Genomic DNA, 12,118 nt, shown 5'->3' on the forward strand with positions numbered 1-12,118 from the left:
TACATATATCTATTGTTTTTCAAATTCTTTTTCCCATTTAGATTGTTACATGATATTGAGCAGAGTTCCCTGTACTGTACAGTAGGTGCTTGTTGGTAACCCATTTTAGATAGAGCAGTGTGTACATGTTAATCCCAAACTCTCTAAGTATCCCTCCCAACCGCCTCTTTACTCTTCCCCCTTGGTAGCAATTAATTCATTCTCTAAGTCTGTGAGTCTGTTCCTGTTTTGTAAATAAGTCCATGTATTGATTTTTCTTGACTTGCCTCTTTGCAACACAAAATTTGAAATTCTTTTACTTTTTTTTTTTTCAGGAGGAACTGGATAGATAAGGGAATACCTCATTATTCAGTTATTTTACTTATTTTCTGGAGGTGAAAACAAAACAAAAAACCCTCCAGGCTCTAATGGATGCATTTTGGTTGGAAATACCCATTGCCCATGGCTTCAATTTTTTCTGACAATTTTCTGCATTACTGACCTGCCATGAGTTAAGTACAATGACTTGAGAAGCACTATTGTCTAGGCACACTACTTGTGTAAAAGGAATTTGGAGCCAGACTTTCTGGATTCAAACCCCAGCCCTATGACAGCAGTTGTGTCACACTGGAAACATTGCTCCAAATCTCTGCGCCTCATTTTCCATATCTTAAGAATGATAGTACCTACTTCTTAGGATTATTATAATATTAAGGTAAAGTGAGTAAAGTACTTGTAACAAAACCTCCTGATACAAGTTAAGCCCTCAGTAAGTATTAACCATTAGTACTGAAATATAATTATAGCTAAACTATATTGAATGTTTACTGTGATACAAAAGAAAAAACATCCAACTTTATCTTCATCAACTTTCTGAATCAATTTCTTTTGTTATATTCATTTTATAAATGAACTAAGGTACAGAGGGGTTAACTAACTTAGCCAAAATCTTATTAACGTGGAAGTGGGACTAAAATTCATCTACATTACTCTGGGAGAATATAGAGGACAGGTGGTTCACATTTAAATTTTTTTTTAATTTGAAAGCAGTACTTTTGTTATAAAAGTTTAATTTAATTTCCGCTTGCAGGTAAAACTTCACATTCTGTCTGCCTATCACTTAAATCTAGCATTAGAGCATTTTTACCCAGTAACCTAATACATATTTAATGATGCCAAGTATCACAAAAGCCAGGAAAATTTTAAACTGTTTAAAGCTAATATATATATAATAAATAGCTCTCTATATAAAACTGTAATACATGTATATACATATACATAATACATATATACTTATATGTAATATATAATATATATCACTCACCTAGAGCCAGACATCCTGGAATGGGAAGTCAAGTGGGCCTTAGAAAGCATCATTATGAACAAAGCTAGTGGAGGTGATGGAGTTCCAGTTGAGCTATTTCAAATCCTGAAAGATGATGCTGTGAAAGTGCTGCACTCAATATGCCAGCAAATTTGGAAAACTCAGCAGTGGCCACAGGACTGGAAAAGGTCAGTTTTCATACCAATCACAAAAAAAGGCAATGCCAAAGAATGCTCAAACTACCGTACAATTGCACTCATCTCACATGCTAGTAAAGTCATGCTCAAAATTCTCCAAGCCAGGCTTTAGCAATATGTGAACCGTGAACTTCCTGATGTTTCAGCTGGTTTCAGAAAAGGCAGAGGAACCAGAGATCAAATTGCCAACATACGCTGGATCATGGAAAAAACAAGAGAGTTCCAGAAAAACATCTCTTTCTGCTTTATTGACTATGCCAAAGCCTTTGACTATGTGGATCACAAGAAACTGTGGAAAATTCTGAGAGAGATGGGAATATCAGACCACCTAACCTGCCTCTTGAGAAATCTGTATGCAGGTCAGGAAGCAACAGTTAAAACTGGACATGGAACAACAGACTGGTTCCAAATAGGAGAAGGAATACATCAAGGCTGTATATTGTCACCCTGCTTATTTGACTTCTATGCAGAGTACATCATGAGAAATGCTGGGCTGGAAGAAGCACAAGCTGGAATCCAGACTGCTGGGAGAAATATCAATAACCTCAGATATGCAGATGACACCACCCTTATGGCAGAAAGTGAAGAGGAACTAAAAAGCCTCTTGATGAAAGTGAAAGAAGAGAGTGAAGAGGTTGGCTTAAAGCTCAACATTCAGAAAACTAAGATCATGGCATCTGGTCCCATCACTTCATGGGAAGTAGATGGGGAAACAGTGGAAACAGTGTCAGACTTTATTTTGGGGGGCTCCAAAATCACTGCAGATGGTGATTGCAGCCATGAAATTAAAAGACGTTTACTCCTTAGAAGGAAAGTCATGACCAACCTAGATAGCATATTAAAAAGCAGAGATATTACTTTGCCAGCAAATGTCCGTCTAGTCAAGGCTATGGTTTTTCCAGTGGTCATGTATGGATGTGAGAGTTGGACTGTGAAGAAAGCTGAGCGCAGAAGAAATGATGCTTTTGAACTGTGGTGTTGGAGAAGACTCTTGCAAGTCCTTTGGACTGCAAGGAGGATCCAACCAGTCCATCCTAAAGGAGATCAGTCCTGGGTGTTCATTGGAAGGACTGAAGCTGAGGCTGAAACTCCAATATTTTGGCCACTTCATGCAAAGAGTTGACTCATTGGAAAAGACTCTGATGCTGGGAGGGATTGGGGCAGGAGGAGAAGGGGACAACAGAGGATGAGATAGCTGGATGGCATCACCGACTGGATGCACATGAGTTTGCGTGGACTCCAGGAGTTGGTGATGGACAGGGAGGCCTGGTGTGCTGCAGTTCATGGGGTCGCAAAGAGTCAGTCATGACTGAGTGACTGAACTGAACTGAACTGAATATATATATATATACCGATTGGTTATAGTGAACATTTTGTAGAAAAAAATATAAGAATGGAAAACACTATTAACCATGTTTTACATTCTTTTCTAATTTCTTAAAAAAAATTTAAACTTTTAAATATTGGCGTATAATTGCTTTGCAATGTTGTGATGATTTCTGCTGTACAACAAATTGAATCAACCATATGTATACACATATCCCCTCCCTGTTGATCCTGCCTCCTGCGCCCCCATCCAACCCTTCTAGATCATCACAGAGCACAAAGCTGAGCTCCCTGTGCTATATAGCAGACTCTCACTAGCTGTCTATTTTGCCCATGGTAGTGTATATATGTCAATACTTCTCTTTCAATTTGTCCCACCTTCCTCTCCCCTCCTTCCATGTTTTAAATTCTTAACAGACTTCTTGTGGCTTTTAAATATACCTTTGGGAATCATTGTTGTAATTGATGTCTGTGTGCATTTTGTCAGATTGGGTTCAGCTAGACATTCAAGTCCTCTAACCACAAAGTCCAGGAAAGCTTGGCCTTATGACATTTCAGTTTATAACTGTGTTGGTAGTCAGAAAAGACAGCACTGCTTTTACTTAATGAAGATTAGTGCTCCAATGTTGGGCAGATGTTTATATTGGTTCAGGGTGTGATTGGTGATGTAGATTGAGAGGAGAGACCGAATAGTTGAGAGTGAAGTGTTATTAGCAATAAAACATAAGCTCTTCCAGAGAAATAATAATAGTTTTGAAATAGGAATGAACCTCCCAGTCAGTTCAACCCCCTACTGAGAGGTGGGGTCAAGCAAGTCTCTCTCCTAAACCGATTACATAATATTTTTTCCCCCTTAGGAAGTTTCACAACCTCTTTTATAAACTGTTAATGTGCTTATTCAGTCGTATCATGGGGAAAGGTAACTAATTTTTAACTTTAACCAGGATGGCTTGACCTTTCCATGATCACTCTGGTGAACCAGTGGGGGTTACTGTTCCATAACCTTTCTTTTACTCTTCATCACAAATTCCATCATAATACATGATAAATACAAAAATTGAACACAGTTTATTTTCCCTTTTACTTGATTAAAATACTTAGCTTTAAATGTATTACTATTTAAATGATCTCTCATCTTATTCACTAAACCCATCATCTGGGTCAAAAACATTAGGCTGACACCCACCTATCCAGCCCTAAATCCAAGCAAATGTGTTTTGAGGAAGGGACCACTTCACTGGGCTTTGAGATGGACAGAGGCCATCTGACAAATCGACATCTGAAGATTTGTAAAACAAAAAACTTTGCACCAGCTCCTCCAAGAACTAGTATGGCTGAAGCTTTGATGACTGTGAGTTTCAAGGGTAAGATGGAAACTCCCCAACACCGTAAGTCCGAAGACCTCAGCTCTGACTCGCATTGTGTTTGGTCCCAGGAGAGATATCAAGTCCTCTGAGCCTCTGTTTCCTCCTCTCTAAAATGAGCTCAGCAAAGGATCCATGGGCTGTATGTGTAAACACAAAGGATACCCATTATTTTATTACTTCTGGGGGAGACATAATGTTCATCACCTGAGGAAATAAACTTCGGCCTCCAAGACTGTAGCTTCAACTGCCTTAAATGGAAGGAACCTGACCTGTGAACCCTAGCTCGGTTTAAAGTAGACTCTTTCTGGTAGATTTTTGTTTTGTTTTTTCAGAAATTCACAGTGGGATTAGAGACAAAAAGAAAGTGCTGAAACATCTTTGCCTGTTTCATACAATCTTGGAGTTGTTGCTTTTATACTGAAAGATGATTTAATAGGAACCACTTTGTCATTCCAAATTATCTCTAGATTAGCCTTTCCTTGGATGATAAAATACTAGATGAAATGACATTTTAAAAACTTCTATTATAAAGCACTGCTTCCCAAATTCATGTACGCCCAAGGACAATACACTGTGCTAAAGCAGTTAAGAGTCTGAGCTCTGGAGTCTTACCACCTTCAAATCCTGCTTTTGCAGCTTCATACCTGTGTGACAAATTCTAAAGCTCTCTGTGCTTCAGTTTCCTTGTTGTTAAATATGAATAATAAAAGTATGTACCTCATAGGATGGGCTTCCCTTGTGGCTCAACTGGCAAAGAATCCGCCTGCCATGTGGGAGACCTGGGTTCCATCTGTGGGTTGGGAAGATCCCCTGGAGAAGGAAAAGGTTACCCACTCCAGTATTCTGACCTAGAGAATTCCATGGACTGTATATGCCATGGGGACACAAAGAGTCAGATACAACTGAGTGACTGTCACATCACAGGATTGTAGGGAGAGTTTGCTAAATTAACAAATGTAAAATACTTAGAATATTGTAAGTGCTGTATTTAGTGTTAGCCCTTAGAACAGTGTTTGGCAATTAGCAGGCACTGAGTAAATGTTAGCTTTTATATTACTGTTTTAAATGATACAGACTGTGATGCAGGAGAGTGGGAAGAGCTCAGGAAGGAAGACTAGAACAAATCCATTTAGTTAATACACTTTAGCCATTGTATGTACAATGTTTATCAAATTAATTACCTTTCTTGAGAGCAACGTTTGCCTGGGCATCCAGAGATGCCCAGAATTCAAGATTGGAAGCAAACATGAAGCTCTAATAACAGGTAATTAGAAGGAGCTCACTTTAAAAAAAAAAAGTTTGCTTTTTAATGGATCTTTAAATGAGCTCATTGGAAGTTTATTATAAAATGCTTGCCTGCACCAAATGCCTTAGTGGGAAAAACCTTACTGCAATTCAGTTGTTTAAATAATACACAGGCCATGTTGTTTCTGAGAGACTTTGCTCCTGCTATGGGAGTCAAAGATTTCTTTGACTGTCCCAAGGTATTCCAAAACAATCACAAAATCACATTTCAGAGCTATAATAGGAGAGGATTTAGAAACCATCTCCTCCTAAGCTCTCTTTTTATAGCTGAAGAAACAAACCCAACAGGGTTAAAGGATTTGCCTGAGGCAACTCAGCAACCTCCAACCTCGAAGCTAAAGTCACCCCCCACTTTCTTTAATTCTTAGTTCAGGAGAGAGGGGGAGAGGGAGGAGAGAGGGAGTGGTAGAGGGGAAAGGATACTGCAGCTTGCAGATGGGGAGCACCCCAAGTTTTTCCCTTTCACACAGTAGAAAGGATAAGCTGATCACATACCTGTAGAAACAATTATGGTTTGTCAGAAAAAGTGTCGAGGCTAAGCAATGATCAGCAAGCATTCAAGGAGCAAGTTTATTGGCTGCAGGTATGTTTCTTGTTTGTTGATTTTTACTTCACTGGGACTAAAACCTGAGCATTTGGAGATGCCTGTGGACAAACAGCAGAGCTAGCTACCCCGCTGGTGAGGTTTCACTCTCCCGGAATTAGCGAACAATGTTACCTGACACGGTATAACAGGGCTCTATGGGTGGCTATAGCTAGTCTTTCGCAATTCCTTCTGCACTCCTACCACACTCACAAAACCCTGCAGGGACTCCGGGAATAGGGATTCGGAGACGGGGGTCGTCCCATCCCAAGGGAGTTATGGCTTCCCAACCTCAGGTGTCCGCCATCCACGAAAGAGATTTCTGTAAGAAGTAGACCCTATCAGAAGAGCACTCAGTCTCACATATTCAATGGGGAAGATCACATAACTAGTTACTCAACTTAACAGGTACTTGCAAATCACCTGCTCTGTTCCCTCTGTGAATAAACAAAGCCGAAATGCAAATGGTGAACACCCTGTGTTTGACCAGGACTCCTGAGCAGTGTGGGTCTCGTGCCAGTGGAGGGTTTCCATCACTGGAGGGTTTCCATCTCCCATCTTTAACTTGATGGGTTATTATCCAGTTATTCTGATTTCTTTATATGTGACATCCTACCTCTGCTTACATGTTTCTGCCAACCTGACTTCCCCGGTATGCTAATAGGTAGACAAAACTGAAAGAGATAAGAGAGAGATAGGTCTTTACAGTTAAGCACGGGGCCCATGTGCAACTCTCTGAACTGTGCAGTGTTTGCATATTTCTGGGATGTTTTTCACCTCTGACTTCTGCAGTTGCCTTCTGTTACTGGGGATTCCCTAACCACCAAACTGTAATTTCTGCAATTCAGGGGCTCACAAAGGTTTTTGTTTGTGCTTCAGATCACATAGTACAAGCATTCAGATTCTAGTATCTGCAGCTTAAAAACCCTTTAAGGTTTTAGTTTCATAAAACAAAGTGACTGCCTATGAGGTGTGATTTTCCATTAATGTTGGAACTGCCCAAGAGCCTCCACATAGCCCTCCTCAAACCGGCTTATGCCTGGAGTTCTGCCTGTAGAGACTCATTGGTCAGTAAAAGAGTAATTTACCTGGACTGTACAGGTAGACTTCAGACCTCTGTAAGTTCTTCAGGTTAAACACAAAGTCTGTATGCATTTGCCCATTTTTAGCCCCGAAGAGAGGCACTTTAGGTCTTTGCTGGTTCCCAAAAGTATCAGTAACCCAAAAGTTTAAGAATGATTGCTTTTTCTGGTAAGATGTTTTAAGTTATTTACTATGGAATGTCCTGGAAAACACATAAATGAAAAGTCAATCATAAATTTTATATGTCACAAAGAGGGCCAACTGGAAACTTTGCCTAAGATATTTTCTAGAAAAACAAACAATGATTTTATTAGTTTTGCTCTCATTCTTTATTCAAAACAAAATATCTGCATTCTTGAGAGAGTTGATCACAACACAGATGTGACCTTTTCATTCTTCACTTCAAAAGTAAGGCCTGAGCACAGGACTAAGGAGGATCCTGAACCTGACTCTGGAAAAGTTATTTCTAAGAACAGTAAGTAGGTAAGTAAGTAAATGAAGTCTCTCAGTCATGTCCAAGTCTTTGCGACCCCATGGACAGTAGCCTGCACCAGGCTCCTTTGTCCATGGGATCTTCTAGGCAAGAGTACTGGAGTGGGTTGCCATTTCCTTCTCCAGGGGATCTTCCCGACCCAGGGATGAAACCCAGGTCTCCCACATTGTAGACAGATGCTTTACCACCTGAGCCACCAGAGGTGGTCAAATTTCTGTAAAGAGTCAGTAGTAAATGTTGTCAGCTTTTTTGGTCCTTGGGGTCTCTGCTGCTTTGTGCTCCTCAGTTGTGCTGCTTTGTGGAAAGCAGCCATAGACAACATGTAAACAAATGGAAGTGGTGATGTTTCAATAAAGCTTTCCTTACAAAAACAAGTGGTGGACCAGATCTGGCCCATAGCAGCAGTTTGCTGATCCCTGTCTTAAAGGTTTAAAGATGCTATTGAATAAAAATAATAAGACTCACATATTTGCCAGGTTTATGATATATACCAATGTCAAGCTACTTTGCAAAAAATGAAATGTCTGATTATATTATTATATTGATTGTTGCATTGGAATGAAAGTAATTTCAACAAGTTATTCTGCAAGTCAGGCAAGCCATGCATTACATTAAATATCTGACAATTAAAATCCATAACTCCACATGCCACCATCAACAAAATGAAAAGACAACCTACCAAGAGGGGGGAAATATTTGCAAATGATATGACCAATAAGGGGTTAATATCCAAAATATATAAACAACTCATGCATGCGTACATGCTAAGTCACTTCAGTTGTGTCTGACTCTTTGCAACCCCGTGGACTGTAGCCCACCAAGCTCCTAAGTCCATGGGATTTCCCAAGCATTAATACTGGAGTGAGTTGCCATTTCCTTCTCCAGGGGATCTTTCTGACCCAGGGACCAAACTCATATCTCTTGTGTCTCCTGCCCTGGCTTTACCACTAGCCCACATGGGAAGTCCAGGCACATGAAAAGATGCTCAACATCATTAACTATCAGAGAAATGCATATCAAAACCACAATGAGATATCACCTCATGCCTCATGACACACGTCATGGCTGTCATCAAAAAGAGCTCAGATAACAAATGTTGATGAGGATGTAGAGAAAAGGGAACCCTCATATGCTGTTTGTGGGAATGTAAATTGGTGCAGCCTCTGTGCAAAACAGAATGGAAGTTCTTCAAAAAACTAAAAGGAGCTATAAGAGATAAATGGATAAAGAAGATATACATACATACACACACAATCAGAAAAAATAATGAAATTTTGCCATTTGCAACAATGCAAAGGGACCTGGAAATTATTTTGCTAAGTGTAATAAGTCTTACATATTAGTATACATGATATCACTTATGTGTGGAATCTAAAACACAAAACAAATGAATGAATATAACAAAATAGAAACGGACTTCCAGATATAGAAAACAAACTACTGGTTACCGGTGAGGAGCGGGAAGAGGGGAGGAACAAGATAGCAGTAGGGGATTAAAAGGTACAAAATATTGTGCATAAAATAAAGAAGCTACAAGGATATATTGTATGGCACAGGGAATATAGCTAATATTTTATTAAAGCTTTAAATAGAGTAGAATCTATAAAAATATTGAACCATCACATTGGACACCTGAAACCAATGTAACATTGTACATCAACTACACTTCAATTAAAAAAAGATAAATAAAAGACATAGCTTAAAAAGACCAAAAGATTTAGACATGTCTGATTTTTCCAGGGCATAATACAAAAATAAAACTGGATCCTTTAAACCATGATTTGTCTCCATGCACCTCAAGGAAATTGTATTTTTGGCAAATGATGACAGTAAAATAATCCTTTTACCCTCAGGCCTCACTCCAGGTGGGAAATCCCTCCCTGATCCTCCACAGGTAGACTTCTGTTTTTTCTAGAAACCTGATATCCTTTAGAATCATAGGCTTTGGGCATCACAAACGCAAGCAGGCAGCACCTGCCAGGCTTCAGGCTGCTGCTTGTCCAACAGGGGAGAAAAGAAATCCTTGTGATGCTCCCAAAGTCTGCAGTTTCTTTCATTTCTAAAGCAAGATGACAGAAACCCTGGACCTCTTTTCACTTTCTGCATTCGAAATAATGAGTCATTTTATCTTCCTGTTTAATATTTAGTTTTGCATGCTGTCTGGTTAAAACATTTCATATCTGCACAGTATCAGATTGTGAGGTTTGAACAAATGAGCTAAGAGGTTAAGGGAAAGGGCCGGAATGGGCACCAAATGAATCAGAGACAAGTCAATCCAAAGACCATCACAGAGCTCATCAAAACTGAAATCACTCTCTCTGGAAAACAGACTCCATCAGAACGAGTGAGTGCTAACTGACCTACAGGAAAAACAGCCAAAATGTATGTAAGCTCTGCCCACTGTCTGCAGGAGCAAACAGCATTTGCAAACAGCAGTTGTAAGCACACAAAGAAACAAACAAGGGACAGTTTTACAATGCTGTTCTGTGCTTAGTCTCTCGGCCATGTCCGACTCTTTTCGATCCCATGGACAGACTCCTCTGTCCATGGGAATTCTCTAGGCCAGAATACTGGAGTGGGTTGCCTTCCCTTCTCCAGGGTACCTTCCCAACCCAGGGATCGAACCCAGGTCTCCCAAGTTGCAGGCGGATTCTTTACTGTTTGAGCCACCAGGGAAGCCCGATTTTTACAATACACTGCCCAATAACAGATTTAAGCTGACATGAGTAGCCAGACTTCACACATGCCAAAGAAGTAGAGGGTACAAGAGAGAAATTAGGGGTGCAATGCAGGTGCAAGAGTCAGTAGGAAGGAAAGATTTTTTTAAGTTAAGCTTATTAAAGCATAATTTACAAGCAGTTAAATCACCCTCTTGAGAGTACAATTCTGTGAGTTTTGACAAACACATATAATCAGGAAACAGGATTTCCATCACCATAAAATATTCTCTTGTGCCCTTCGTAGTCAACCCCTCTGGGGAGTCCCAGCCCCTCCCAAACACTGACTTGATTTGTGTCCCTACACATATATGGGGTCTCTGTTTTTGCCTTTTCCAGAATATCAGATAAATGGAAACATCCAGTGGGTAGCAGAAAAAGTGAGATTTTAATCTCAAGCAAAGAGGAGTGTTTTAGCGATCAAATGTCTATAAAGCATCTTAAGACAGAGGGGGCAATTGGTAAAGGTGGCCTGTGCCATAAAATCTGCCATGAATAATGGAACTTCCTGTGTTATTGCCACACAAAACTTCCTAAAAGGAATACCACCATATGGATTCCTATTGTCTTTTAAGATAAAATCCAGATTCTAGAATGTAGCTTACCAGGCCTTCCTCCAGAATGACGTTTGTTGCTTCCTCCAGCCCCGTCTTTCCCCATTCTCCACTTCAGAATCTCTGTGCCGACCACTCTGCCACACACTGGTTCTTTTGCTCGCAGTCCACTCTCTATCACCTCTGGACCTTTGTACATGAGTTTCTTTCTATCAAGTGTCTCTTCCCCTGACCCCTACCTCTTTGGCTTCAGACTTTGGCTTCCTCTAGAAGCACTTCCTGACCCTCCCAGTTTGCTTTAAACACCATTCTTGTGTGTGCTCCCACACTTGAACTTCCCCTATCTTAGTGCTCCTCTAGCTACATTGTAGGATAGTGAAAGTGAAAGTCGCTCAGTCGTACCCGACTCTTTGCAACCCCGTGGACTGTACAGTCCATGAAATTCTCTAGGCCAGAATACTGGACTAGGTAGCCTTTCCCTTCTCCAGGGGATCTTCCCGACCCAGGAATCAAACTGGGGTCTCCTGCATTGCATGCGGATTCTTTGCCAACTGAGTTATCAGGAAAGCCCACATTGTATGATAAGTGCAGATTTAATGGTGTGTCTTCCCAATGAGACGTTACATTCCATGGAGCTTCAGGAGAACCGAAGTGCTGGCTGTCCTACTCATAGCTGTATCTTCAGCACCTAGCATGATGCCTGGCACAAAGTCGTTTCTCAACTTTAAATTGAGTCAAAGAGACAAATACAATGCAGACAAGATTCAGAAAAGGGAGTGTTTCTTTTAGCTAGGGATGGTGAAGGGGCAGGGAGGTAGGAATTAAGAACTCCTTTAGGAAATGCATGGAGTTTGCACAGGGCTCTTGTCAAGTTATTGCCAGTGGTCTCACAGCCCCATTCTGCTCCGGAGAGGTAAGTTTGAGTGCCTGAAAATTATATTTCCTAGACTCTCTGGTGAGCAGGGCCCAGAAGGGAATCAAAGGCAAGAGAGGGAGGAGTCCTGCTCTGGATCTGAGAGTGAGGTGGTTGCCGGGGCCACTGCAGGGATGGGGGTCCAGACTGCGGCAACCCAGACAAAGTCAGTGTCAATTCAGCAGTTCCAGATTGGTCCAGGCAGCACCCCTTTGGCAAACCCGGAACTGACAAGCAGCACAGTAGCAGGTGTGGACTGAGGGGTTTAGACCAAGGG

The sequence above is a fragment of the Oryx dammah genome, unplaced genomic scaffold, assembly GCF_014754425.2.
Source record: "Oryx dammah isolate SB20612 unplaced genomic scaffold, SCBI_Odam_1.1 HiC_scaffold_3, whole genome shotgun sequence".
NCBI lineage: Eukaryota > Metazoa > Chordata > Mammalia > Artiodactyla > Bovidae > Oryx > Oryx dammah.